Here is an 11,647-nt window from a genome sequence, read left to right as displayed (position 1 = left end):
GGGGAAAAGCTGTCCTGCCGACTTTGATGTGACTCACACAGAACATGCATGTGGACTACACCCACAGTGGATAAACAAATGATCCAAGAGACTGTCTCTCCCTCCTTCAGCCGATCTCTACCTCTGTGGCCTGTGAGCGGGCTGCCTGGTGACGCGGGCTCTGCAGCAGGTGGCTAACCATTAGTGCTGCGGGCCAAGGGGAAGCAGCTCCAGTTCCAGAAAATGAAGCATTTGGACGTCATAAGAAAAGCACATTTGTTGGGAGGGGTTTTGATTGTAAAAAACAGATGACTGTTCTACATTTTATTGCTGGAATTCTTCAGGATGACATTGATTATGATGGATTATCCATAAATCTCTTCTCATTAAGAGTTGTTTCCGAACAGGATTGCAGTTTGCTTATTCCAATGGTCTACACATTTCCCCCCCTACCCAAATCCTTGATAAAATCGTAGAGATGAGTTCATATCTGAACAGTTTTCTTTCAACACTTGCAAACATTCTCTCAACTCTTTCCCGAGACACTTAAAACAAATCAATGCGCATATGTTCATAATAGAGTGTGAGCTTTGTGTCATGTAAAAGAAGAAACCAGAAATGAAGAAAACGGGATCAAAGGGTTTGATTCAAACTTGACTCTAATCATAGACAAACATGTGTTTTGGCGAAATAAATAAAACTTTTCACTGGATACACTGTGTGACCTCTTTGAAGTGCCTTTCTAGGAAATTAACTAACTAATAAAGACAACCCATTGCTCCTATTTGTATGTGTATTCTATGTACTATGCTCATTTTCAGGTTAAATAACTGTATTTTGTACCTCTACTGTGACATGTTTTATACTGTGACATCTTTTCACCCTCTGTCTGAAAACGTCTGCAAACCATTGACTTGTAAAAAGAATGAAACTATCCATTAATAAAAGGATTGGAGCTGTTGGAAAAGTAACAGTTACTAGACACTCAAATTAGAGAGCTGTCTGGATTGAAGTCGGTGAGCACATCAGACATTTTCAGGGAAGCCAAATAATTTAGCGCTTTAAAGAATATTAGTAGATCTAATACAAATACACAATACATCAACATAATATATGAATGTTTTCCTTACTTCTATGATCTCAAACACAAAAAAACATTCAAATTGCTTCATAACAACAAAGGCTGTTTGGCAAAGGTAATTATTTTGTCATTAGAGGAGTATACATTCTGATTAGATAATCTCTACCATGTGTGTGTGTCCATTAGTCAATGAATGAAAGTTGTGTGTAAGACCGAACCCAGCAGTGAATACTGTAGAATATTTTTAGATGTTCAGTCCTGTGACTTCTGGAACTAAAACCACTGAATAACTTCCTCCCAAGTCAAATGATGCATTGTTCTCTGGAGGCCCCGCTCTACATTACATGTCCTGCAGCTCTGATCTGCATCGTTAACAGCATCACTTTAATCAAACGTCCAACACTGCTTCCATAACTCTCTTTCAACCACACATTCCAGTAAGATTAACTGGAGGAGCGCTAGGCACGGCTCTGTTTAAAGAGGACATGTTGCTTGGCAGATAATCGTTCCTATCCTCTCATTTCTCAGGGAGATGGATTAGGCCATTTCCAAAGAGTCAGGCCTTCAGTCGGGAACATGAATGCTCCCTGTTTCTGCCTTTAAATGACGCAGATTATTTAATCGATAGCAGTGACCCTTCTCTGGCAGAATGCTGACCACATGAAAGCACACAGGATTCTGGCAATCAAGGGCGCAAAAGGCCATTCCTGCCTCTAAATCAAACGATGCCCTTTTGCCTCGGGCTGTGGGAAGAGGCGACACACAGAGACGCACTGTCACTGCTGCCCTGCTGTTTGAAGTCTTCTTTAGAGATGCGGCTGCGTGTCCTCCTGAAGTTTCAATATAGACAACTGATATGAGAGAAAAAAGGCAGCTTTAGCATTCCACTTTCATGTCTCATGGGCAGATGTGAAGCATTACAAAGACGTATAACAAAAGACATACATGCACAGGTTTCACACAGAACAATAGCCTGCATACGTGCAAGGCCTTTGTTCATTCTTTAAAGGACCCCTATGATACTGTTTTTCATCAATATATTATAGGTCAGAGATATATACAAAACATGTCTCTGAAGTGTTTGGCTCCAAATACCAAACAGATCATGGAAGCATCCCATAATCCCCTCTGTTTCAGCCCTGTTTCAAAAGTGCTGATTCTCTGTCTGTTACTTTAGAGCACATGTGTCAAACTCAAGGCCCGGGGGCCAAATCAGGCCCTTGGTGGATTTAATTTCGGCCCGCAGGATAATTTCTAATTACTATTAGATCTGGCCCGCCGGTATATTGCACGCACACCTTCACTCAATCCTGAGGGTGTCCTCAGCTCAGAGCCTGAGCCCAAACATTGATGAACTTGCACCCAAGATGAGATGCCAAGTATCTGAACTAGCATCACAGAGCAGCAAACTGAGTTTACATGGATGTTTCCTTCTGCACTTTGTTTCTTGAGACAACAGGGCATGTTTGGTTTTTTCTTTGAGGGAAATAGTTTTTTTGAAGCTGTTGTTGGCCTGTGGAAAAATGTAATCATAAGTAATAACTCCGGAAAAGCTGCAGATAGAGCCATAAGAAATGAATGCAACTGATTATTTAATGTTTAATGTTGTTTTTATAGGCAATCATTTAAGCTTTGTTAGTCCCAGGTTTAATATGTGCAATAAGTTNTTTGTCCCAAAACCGGAGCATTCCCTAACCAATGTTATGGTCCGTTGGAGGTTCCGCTGGAGGTTCTCCCAACTCCATGTCCTGTCCCGTTGGGGGTCCTGCCGACTACTCTTCTGCCGGGGGTCCTGCCAACCCTATGTCCTGTCCCGTTGTGGGTCCCGCCGACTACTCTTCTGCTGGGGGTCCTGCCAACTCCATGTCCTGTCCCGTTGGGGGTCCCGCCGACTACTCCTCTGCCGGGGGTCCTGCCAACCCTATGTCCTGTGCCGTTGGAGGTCCCGCCGACACCAGCCCTTGCTCCATCCGGGGTCCCATTGACACCAGCCCATGTCATGTCCAGGATCCCTTCTACGCCTGTCCCACCGGCTCCGGTTTTTGTCCGGCCGACATCGGGTCCTGCCTGGCCTCCGGAGCTGTCCGGTCTTCGTCCTCGAGTCCTTGGATGCTACCTCGTACCTGTTCTTGGATTCTAGTTTTTGTTCAGCTTTTGTTAAATAAAGCTCGCCTTTTGTTTCCTTTTGAAACCTGCTTCCTCCTCAATCTGCATTTGGGTCCTATTTTCCCCAACCCTGACACAAATTCTACTTTACATTCGTTGCCATTATTTTCCATTAACTTCAGCAAAGTTTAAACTAAATCAACAGACTTTGCTTGAGTTGTGTCTATCATCTAATGTAGTTCAACTCAAATGTTATAGATATTCTGTTATGTTGGTCAATTTCAAAATGATTTGAATTCTCAAACAATCAACCCATAACTTATACAAGTGTCATAAACCATCTTCAGTTGTTAACATGGGAATCTCTACTGTCCATCCATATCCTGTAAACGCAGCATTATTCCTATGTTCTTGTCATACAAACATTTATGTTTTACGCATAACCAAAATCAATATTCCTTTGATCAACAACTCTGACTGGATAAAGTGCCTCTTATATTCGAATCAACAGCAATGTCATAAGAAAAGAACAAGTGCCCAATATTCTCAATACCATCTCTTACCACATTACCACAGACATCTGTGACTTTTTTTAATTTCAGATGTTTTCCGGTTCAGTCATAGGACACACAGATGCGTTGGTCAGTGTTGGAATATTTCTGGTTTGGAAAAGTGTGAAGATTTTAGATCCCAAACTCCCCGACCTTCCCATCATTAGAAGGGATCTCTAACCTCTGAACATCAGGCTTGTTGGTCAGAGATGGACAAACCATCTGTTAGCATTCAGTCAACCGAACAACCACTCATCCACAGGAAAATAGTTTAACATTTATCCTGGCCACAGTATCCTGCTTTCACACACACATACACGCATGTTTTAGGTGGATTTGTCCTAAATTACTAAAGCGCTGACATGCTATGGACCTCGAACATCTTGTTGTTCCCAAATACCGCAGCTGGAATATATAATTGTTTCACAGACATGTTCTTAAACATTGTGAAAGGATCATTACAATTTATTACAGCGTTGGACTTTCTAGAAAACTAGTTTTGGCGATACTTACTTGTTACGTTGACAGTCATTTCTGAGTTTCAGGAACACGGCAACATCAGTACAACAAAATCTGATTGGCAAACAAGCAACAACACCAAAGAGAAGCTTAAAAGGAAGTACACGTTTATCCAAATACCCTTACAGGATGTAATTTAAGGCAATACCAGACAAAAGATGACAATCATGAGTAAAATGTGAAATCGATCTTACCACTATGACACCTCCAACGATGTCCAATTTGGGGATCAAAGAGAGCCTGCCTTAGTTTTATTTTTAATAGAGCTTAATTAATTCACAAAGAGTTACGACTGCATTTCTTTAAATGATTAGAGTGTTGCAAATGGATGATTATGGCAAGTTTATGTCAGGTGCCTTGGATAGGTTTGTGTCTATCATGATGTATATTTCAATTCTCTGGACTTCACAATCAACATGCTTAAAATAAACATTGTACACACTTTTCAACTTCGATTTGTTTTAACCAACCTGCTAAGTTAAGTTTTTTTTTTTCTTTCACATAATTATGGTTAACCTGCAAATTTGGTTAAAATGCTGTATAATTCTGGGACCTTCCCTGCATCACTTTTTTTTTAGCAATATCTCTGTTTAAAGAGATGTCATCTATTTAAAATGTGAGTAGGCTACAATGTAATTTTAAGCAATAACGAAGAGATGGCAAAATAAGAAGTTGCAATACATTTGAATTAAAAGTGAAATATTGAGAGAAAGAGTGATGCAGCAATCCAGGATTGATTTCCTCCAAATGTCAAATATGTGTATTAACTCAAAAAGGAAATGTGAAAAGTGTGCTCACTCTTACTGATTTCCTTTTATGTGACAGAAAAGGTGAGACAGGAGGAGAAAAATCTGTGGCCTCTGGGTCTCGTAGCTGAATTATGGGACCCTTAAAGGTCTAGTACCTCTCAGGACACCCACTTCTCTTAATAAAATAATCCTACTGGAATTTTTCTCAAACAGCGGGCCTCTTATATTGTCACAACCTCTCGCCCTGCTAGCTTCAGCAATATCCCAGAGGCACAGGTCTTAACCACCTGGACAAACTCTGGACGTCTTCTAAACTGCAGCCGCGTGTCAAACCTCCATACATCACAGAGCGACCACGAACAAAATGTCTGGGTGTTTTTTATTACTGTCATCCGTCCTGGTCCTCTGTGTTATTATTGGTTTGATGTGAAGGGACCAGATGTCTCTAGGTGTTAACTTGGAATGAGTTCAACTTGTTTTGTCTTCGTCCCGCAGAAGAAAGCCTTTGAAAGGTTGAGCAAAGACGGGGTATATTCCTGTGGTGTGTTTTCAATTTCTCTACAGAAAAGTTAAACTGAAGCAATTTGTACGTGCTAACAGTGATAAGTCAAACCTGGCAACCTTTGAAAGAGCAACTTTCATGGAGAGCTTCCTTTCATGTGTCCTCTGCAAATTACTCTACACTAAGCACTGCAAGACATTTCCGGGACAACAAGAAAATAAGGGACAGAAGTCTTGTTTCTGCTGAGAGCTTATCTTGGCGGCGCATGATCTCACCACTCAGACATGATGCTTTGTGACCATGAGGCGAGGTGCACGATCTCTCCACTTACAATATATAATCACTGGCTCCTTTGTGCCGGACGGACAAACGCTGCTGTTTACTGTACATCCTAAACACATAGCATCTTCTGTCACTGCTCGTGCTTCAACAACCAGCACTTTAAAAGAGAACAACCGAGAAACAGTGTCCGTGATGGACAGCCTGAAATATTTTCTTAATTGTGCAACATCACCCACATGCGTCAGGACATCGATCGCTGATCAAACAATATTCACAGCTGCATACATGCTCCACTGCTGGTCTGAATAATAATTACAGGCTTTCCTGAATGATGGAAGCTGCTTCTAAAAACATTAGGGCATGTTATTCTTCTTTTGAGGGTTTACACTCAATTTATATAGTATTAGTTCGCCTTTTTTGATCTCCAATTGAACAATAATATTTGTAGGAACAACCACTGCTCATTCTTCAAAATTATTTGTCTTAGGGAAGTTTTCTTAGTCTGCTGTGGATCATTTGTATCCCAGAGTTAAAGGGATAGTTTCTCTCCCTCCATTCGTTGTCTCTCCTCTTCTATTTCTTCTTATTGGTGCTCAACGGTGACATGAATAATAAAGCAACCTTTCTTAGAAACTACATTGAATACTGCTAATGTGTAACAGCACATTTGTTTTAGATGAAACCTTTCAATTTCAAATATTGGATTAAAAATGGTTTTCCTAGCAACATGTTATATATGTTTTCCACTAACATATCCAGTCATGCAATATAATATCTCCTTGTAGCAACTACAACAATATTAACCTTTTATATGGTTATGTTTAGGCATGTTTATGTCGCACCATTTAAGATCATGGTCTTGGTTCAATACAGGAAATTCCACAATAACTCGAAGCACGACACATGACATGTTTACTTTATTAGCATTTAACCAAGAACACAATCTTCCATTGACCTCAACCAAGTGCTTTTGTGTGTCCTCAGTACTTAAATGAAGCATTCAATTTCTTAAAAAAATTGCCCGGGGAATAACATTTATTGGAAACATATCAGAACCATATAAATACAGTTTTTAGGAGAAAATATTTGTATTAAATATTGTACTATATAATGGAATACATATGTACAGGTAGACATGTACAACAAATATCCGTGTGCAGTTAGCTATGAAAGCAGATTTTGAGACAAGTGTTTTAAAATCTTCATGTTTAAGAGGAAGTATATTTGTAAGGATTAAGGAATTTAAGGCTGTTTTGAATGACTACAATTATGAGCATAAGGTTGAAAATTGCAGAATAATATTTGTTTAAGGTTGTTACAGCTTTGTGGGCATTGAGGTTTCTGTTTTACCTTTAGAAAGTCAAAACCAAAGAGCTTGTTGCTTCCTGCTACGCCACTGGTTTCAAACAATGAGTCACTGAATAAAAGACCTAATGAAAATGTTTAAACCCAAGATAAAAGATGAAAAGGGCTTTACAAATACGATCCACGTGCAGGCAGGGAAGCTATGACAACTATGAAAACACTAACGCAGTGATTCAGTGTGTTTACCTTTTTGTCTGTGTGTGTGAATCCAATAGGTGCTGTAATGGATGCCAGGCTCTCAGCCATCGGCAATTATGGGAGGAATACAGAGTAAAGACCTGGTAGTTGACCTCGATGAACCTAAAAGCTGGTCTTGGTGCTGCCATGATGCAAAGCCATGGTTAAAACCATACCCGGCAGCTTCTGTGGCGTGCTCTGTGTACGAGAGGACACCACCACATAATGAGTGATGTGAAGACAGCCATGTTGGGCAAGCATATTGACATAGCAGATGTTACACTTCATGGAGGTCTGCTACCAAGACTCAGATTTACACTGTCTCAAAAACACTGTAGAGACTCTGAAGATCACTGAGTCTAACCAGATTAAACGACAATGGTTGGGTTGGCATTGGGATAAACAAAGCCAAGTCAAAGAAAGTTAATTTAAATCCGTATTTTTAGATGGCATGTCTTTTGCGATATTTGGTACAATTTCCCTCGGCTCTTATTGCGGTTTTCCACCACATTTGTCATGGCGGTTTTGACAACACTCGAATGTTTAAGGAGTCTTAACATTTCTGAGAGGCATGATGACCTCCCCTGGGAGTCGTTGGGGGCAGATGTGGTGCTTATTGGGCATGTTTTGTTCCTCAGTCAATGTGCAGATGCCACGGACGTTGGTTGGGATTTTGCCCTTGAGAAAGTGAACAAAGTGTCTGTGGTCATTGAGGGAAACCACGGCTCAAAGAGAGATCCATTCCTCAGGCGTCAGTGAGGAACAAAGTGTCTCTTTCCTTGCATGGAAATGACACTCGAAACATTTCCCAGAAAAATATTTTTTATAACGTAATAGCTCCATGCTTTGGGAAATTTGAACCCTTCACCTATTATATTAAACCCTCCAGGAAAAAAACGTCTCAGCATAAAGTGAATCACTTTTAAGAACTGCTTAGTGTATTTTTCTCACAGCTGAAATGAATCAAAGCAAGTGTTTATATTTTAAAATACCATTGAGCGTCACACAGTCCTGTGTATTGAGATAGATGTTCATGTTAACTACAAAGCTTGCCAGTAGAAGCAGATTAGAGGACTGATATATAAATATCCTTTTATGATGCCAGGTCGGTAATTATAAGGAATAATGATGTGCCAGTGTTGTACCGAGGATGTAACAGAGAGGTCAACTCATGAGCCAGTGACAGCACCACCAGAGTAAAGACTTATAAACAGGGGCTGCGTTATCAGAAATACTTTTTCTACAAAGCCTTAAAGGTTAAGGGGTTACAGTTAAAATCTCATATTGCCAGCTGTGTGACTATTTTCCAGTCAGTCGGACCACCAAACAAGCTGAGATTTAATTTATAACATCGCAATTTTATTATGGTTCAATCCAGGGTCGTTATCCACACATCTGTAGTGCAAGCATGTTCCCTTTCCTGGCTTGTTTATGTGATTGACTGCATTCACATTGGCAGAGCTGCTGCTGTTTAAACATGAATTTTGAATTAATTAGAACAAATGGTTTGTTTAGGTCTACGTGTATAACCAATGACACCAGGTTCATGTTGCCTGTTTAACCCTGATAGGATCAGAAAGCTATATTGTATTTTGTTCTTTGATCCTTATGTAAGTGAATGTTAAGCCATAATAAAATCAGTTTAAGTCATTTTCATCCCCAGCAGTATAATTCAGTTTGGTGCTGATCAAATGCAGGCGATGCGGAAGAATCAAAATATGAATAAAGACAGCTTGCCACACACACACACAAAAACACAAACATGTCTCTGGGCCATAATAAAAGAGCTGACTTTTGGTTTCTTCGTGTGTGATATTGCATGTTGCTGTCATGCTACAAACTCATAACTCATCATGTTTTCATCAGTGTACAGCTTTATATTTTTGGGTATTACAAATTCTCTAAGCCTTTGTCCTTAAAAAGTCCTTCTTACACTTTAAGATGTACTGTCACTAAGTTGAATATAAATGTATTATTCTTAGCTTATAAAGAGCAGACATTTTGGAAAACTAGTGTGTTAACTTGTCAACGACATTGGAAACATTATCAGTTAATCAGTAAGTACATGCAATTTCTTCAGAATGAGCCCAGGATTTATTGAAAATGTCCACAATCATTTCCTATGGTTTTTCACCCTTCTTAAAATACAAATGAAATAACTTTGGGGTTTGTATTTTCACTGAGTAACCTCGAAATCTTACTTTTTGACCACAAATAAATGACATTATGCTTGATTTGAATGGTTTACTTCCAGAAAAGGCCATTGAGTTCAGCTGTTTTATCCATAGTAGAATATTTCTTTCACAGAAAAATATTAACAAAAGGTGAACTTATAGCTAATTACGGAGCTTTTCTGCTAAATATCTCAGTTGACATTATATTTACCACAACCCTAAATAACATCTTTAAGACAAACAAACAATTTAACAGCTTAATATCAAGATTGACAGACTCTATAAGAGTTACATTCAGGGATATACAATTATTTGCCTGCTACAGCAACAGATTAGCTTAGCTTAGCATTAAGTATGGAAACAGGAGAATATATGTGTGGTTTTAAAGGGAGTTGTGTACAAAAGCAGTGGTAAAAAACATGTTCCGCTTTATTCTACATGTATATTGACATTTTTATTTTGTAATCAACCTAAAATAAATACTACTTTGAAGTGCTTTAAGAGTTTTACTGTACTGTAAATTCATTCAGTTGCTCCAAAACATGAGTCATGAATGGTGTGTCTCGTAAACAATATCTATTACAGCTAAACCCCCTTATTAACCAGATAAAATGTCATCTAAGGTTATATCTAAAACAAGACCAAACACTGCTTTGGTCATCCTTTACCCGATAATGGGCCAAATAGCAGTGTAGTGACAACAGTGAAAGCACAACAAGAAGCTTCTTGAGTCAGTGGTTCCCAACAAACTGGGCTCCTGGGAAAAATCTCAAACTTTGAACCTTTTTTTCCATCTGTTTACACTGTATGATATTACTGCTTATGTAGCAGCAGACAGGGTGTTCATCTACTGGAGGTCCTTATCCCAAGGCTAATGCCGGATTATATTTTAATGTTGAGGTTCAGACTGTGACACAACTGATGACTGAAAGCGAAAACTGAGCCTTAGGCAAAACACTGCAACCACACAGATCTGGATAAATGGATGACTTTATGGGGAACAGTAAACACAATTACAAAACTGTCCATTAACTTCACCTTGATGTGTGAAATTAATCCGAAGGCAGTTTGTTTCTGTGCAGTATGTTTTATTTTCAGAAACCGCAGAATATGGATAAACACTGAGCTGTTTAGAGTGAGGATCAGTTTCAAAGAAGTGCAATGTGTTTGTATGGACTAAAAGCGAAAATTATTTAGATGTGTCCGATGTATAACAGCCTTGCGGTTACTATATTTGTCATCTGGCACCATCTTTAAAGCTGCACTTATCACTGTCTTTTTGACAAATTGTTTTTTTTTTCAGGCCCAAATAATCCTGTCTCCCAAGAAATTATTTTTCCATACAACTGGACTCCACCATCAATTACAAAGCCCTAAAACACTTCCATAGGAGAAACATGCTGCAGTTTCGAAAAAAGTTTCAAATATAAAAAACAAAATGTGCCAAAAAACAAGTCAGAAGGACAGAGACAGAAAAACATTCCTGCCCTGCACTGCAATAACTCTATAACAAATCACATCTGGCTGGAAGAGAACTGCCTGCTCCATAGTTTCTCTTGGAATAAAATCACAATGAACATTTTACATTTATATATTCAGTTTAATATTCCATCTGTCACATACTTATGTAAATATAATACCTTGCTTTATATCTTTTTATTGTTAATTTGTAAATTCAACATGTATATTTTCTACTTTCTTGTTTATTTCTCATCTTTTAATTTGTATTGTGTAATGCCATGTCTTTTTATGCTGCTGCAGCACAAACACTTCTCAAATTGGGATCAATAAATTACTATCTTATCTTATCTTATTTGTTATATAGAAAAGAAAAGATACATTGCTATGTGAGCGTTTGTCAGCAGGAAACAGATNTATAGGCAATCATTTAAGCTTTGTTAGTCCCAGGTTTAATATGTGCAATAAGTTAATTTCAATAAGTTTTGCAATAAACACCGAACCAGTCCGGCCCTCGACTAGTACCCATTTTTTTATTTTGGCCCTCTGTGTATTTGAGTTTGACCCCCCTGCTTTAGATGAAAATAAGGAGCCCCTCCCCACGCCCCTCTGAGAGATATTTGGTTAAAAAGAATAAAATGGTGCACTAGGAGGAGATGCAGGTGATAAGGTGTGTGTATGTGGTGGGCTGAGGTGGCAAAAAC

This window comes from Notothenia coriiceps, unplaced genomic scaffold (genome assembly GCF_000735185.1).
Source record: "Notothenia coriiceps isolate Sejong01 unplaced genomic scaffold, NC01 NC01_scaffold00000707, whole genome shotgun sequence".
NCBI lineage: Eukaryota > Metazoa > Chordata > Actinopteri > Perciformes > Nototheniidae > Notothenia > Notothenia coriiceps.
This window is presented reverse-complemented; position numbering follows the sequence as displayed.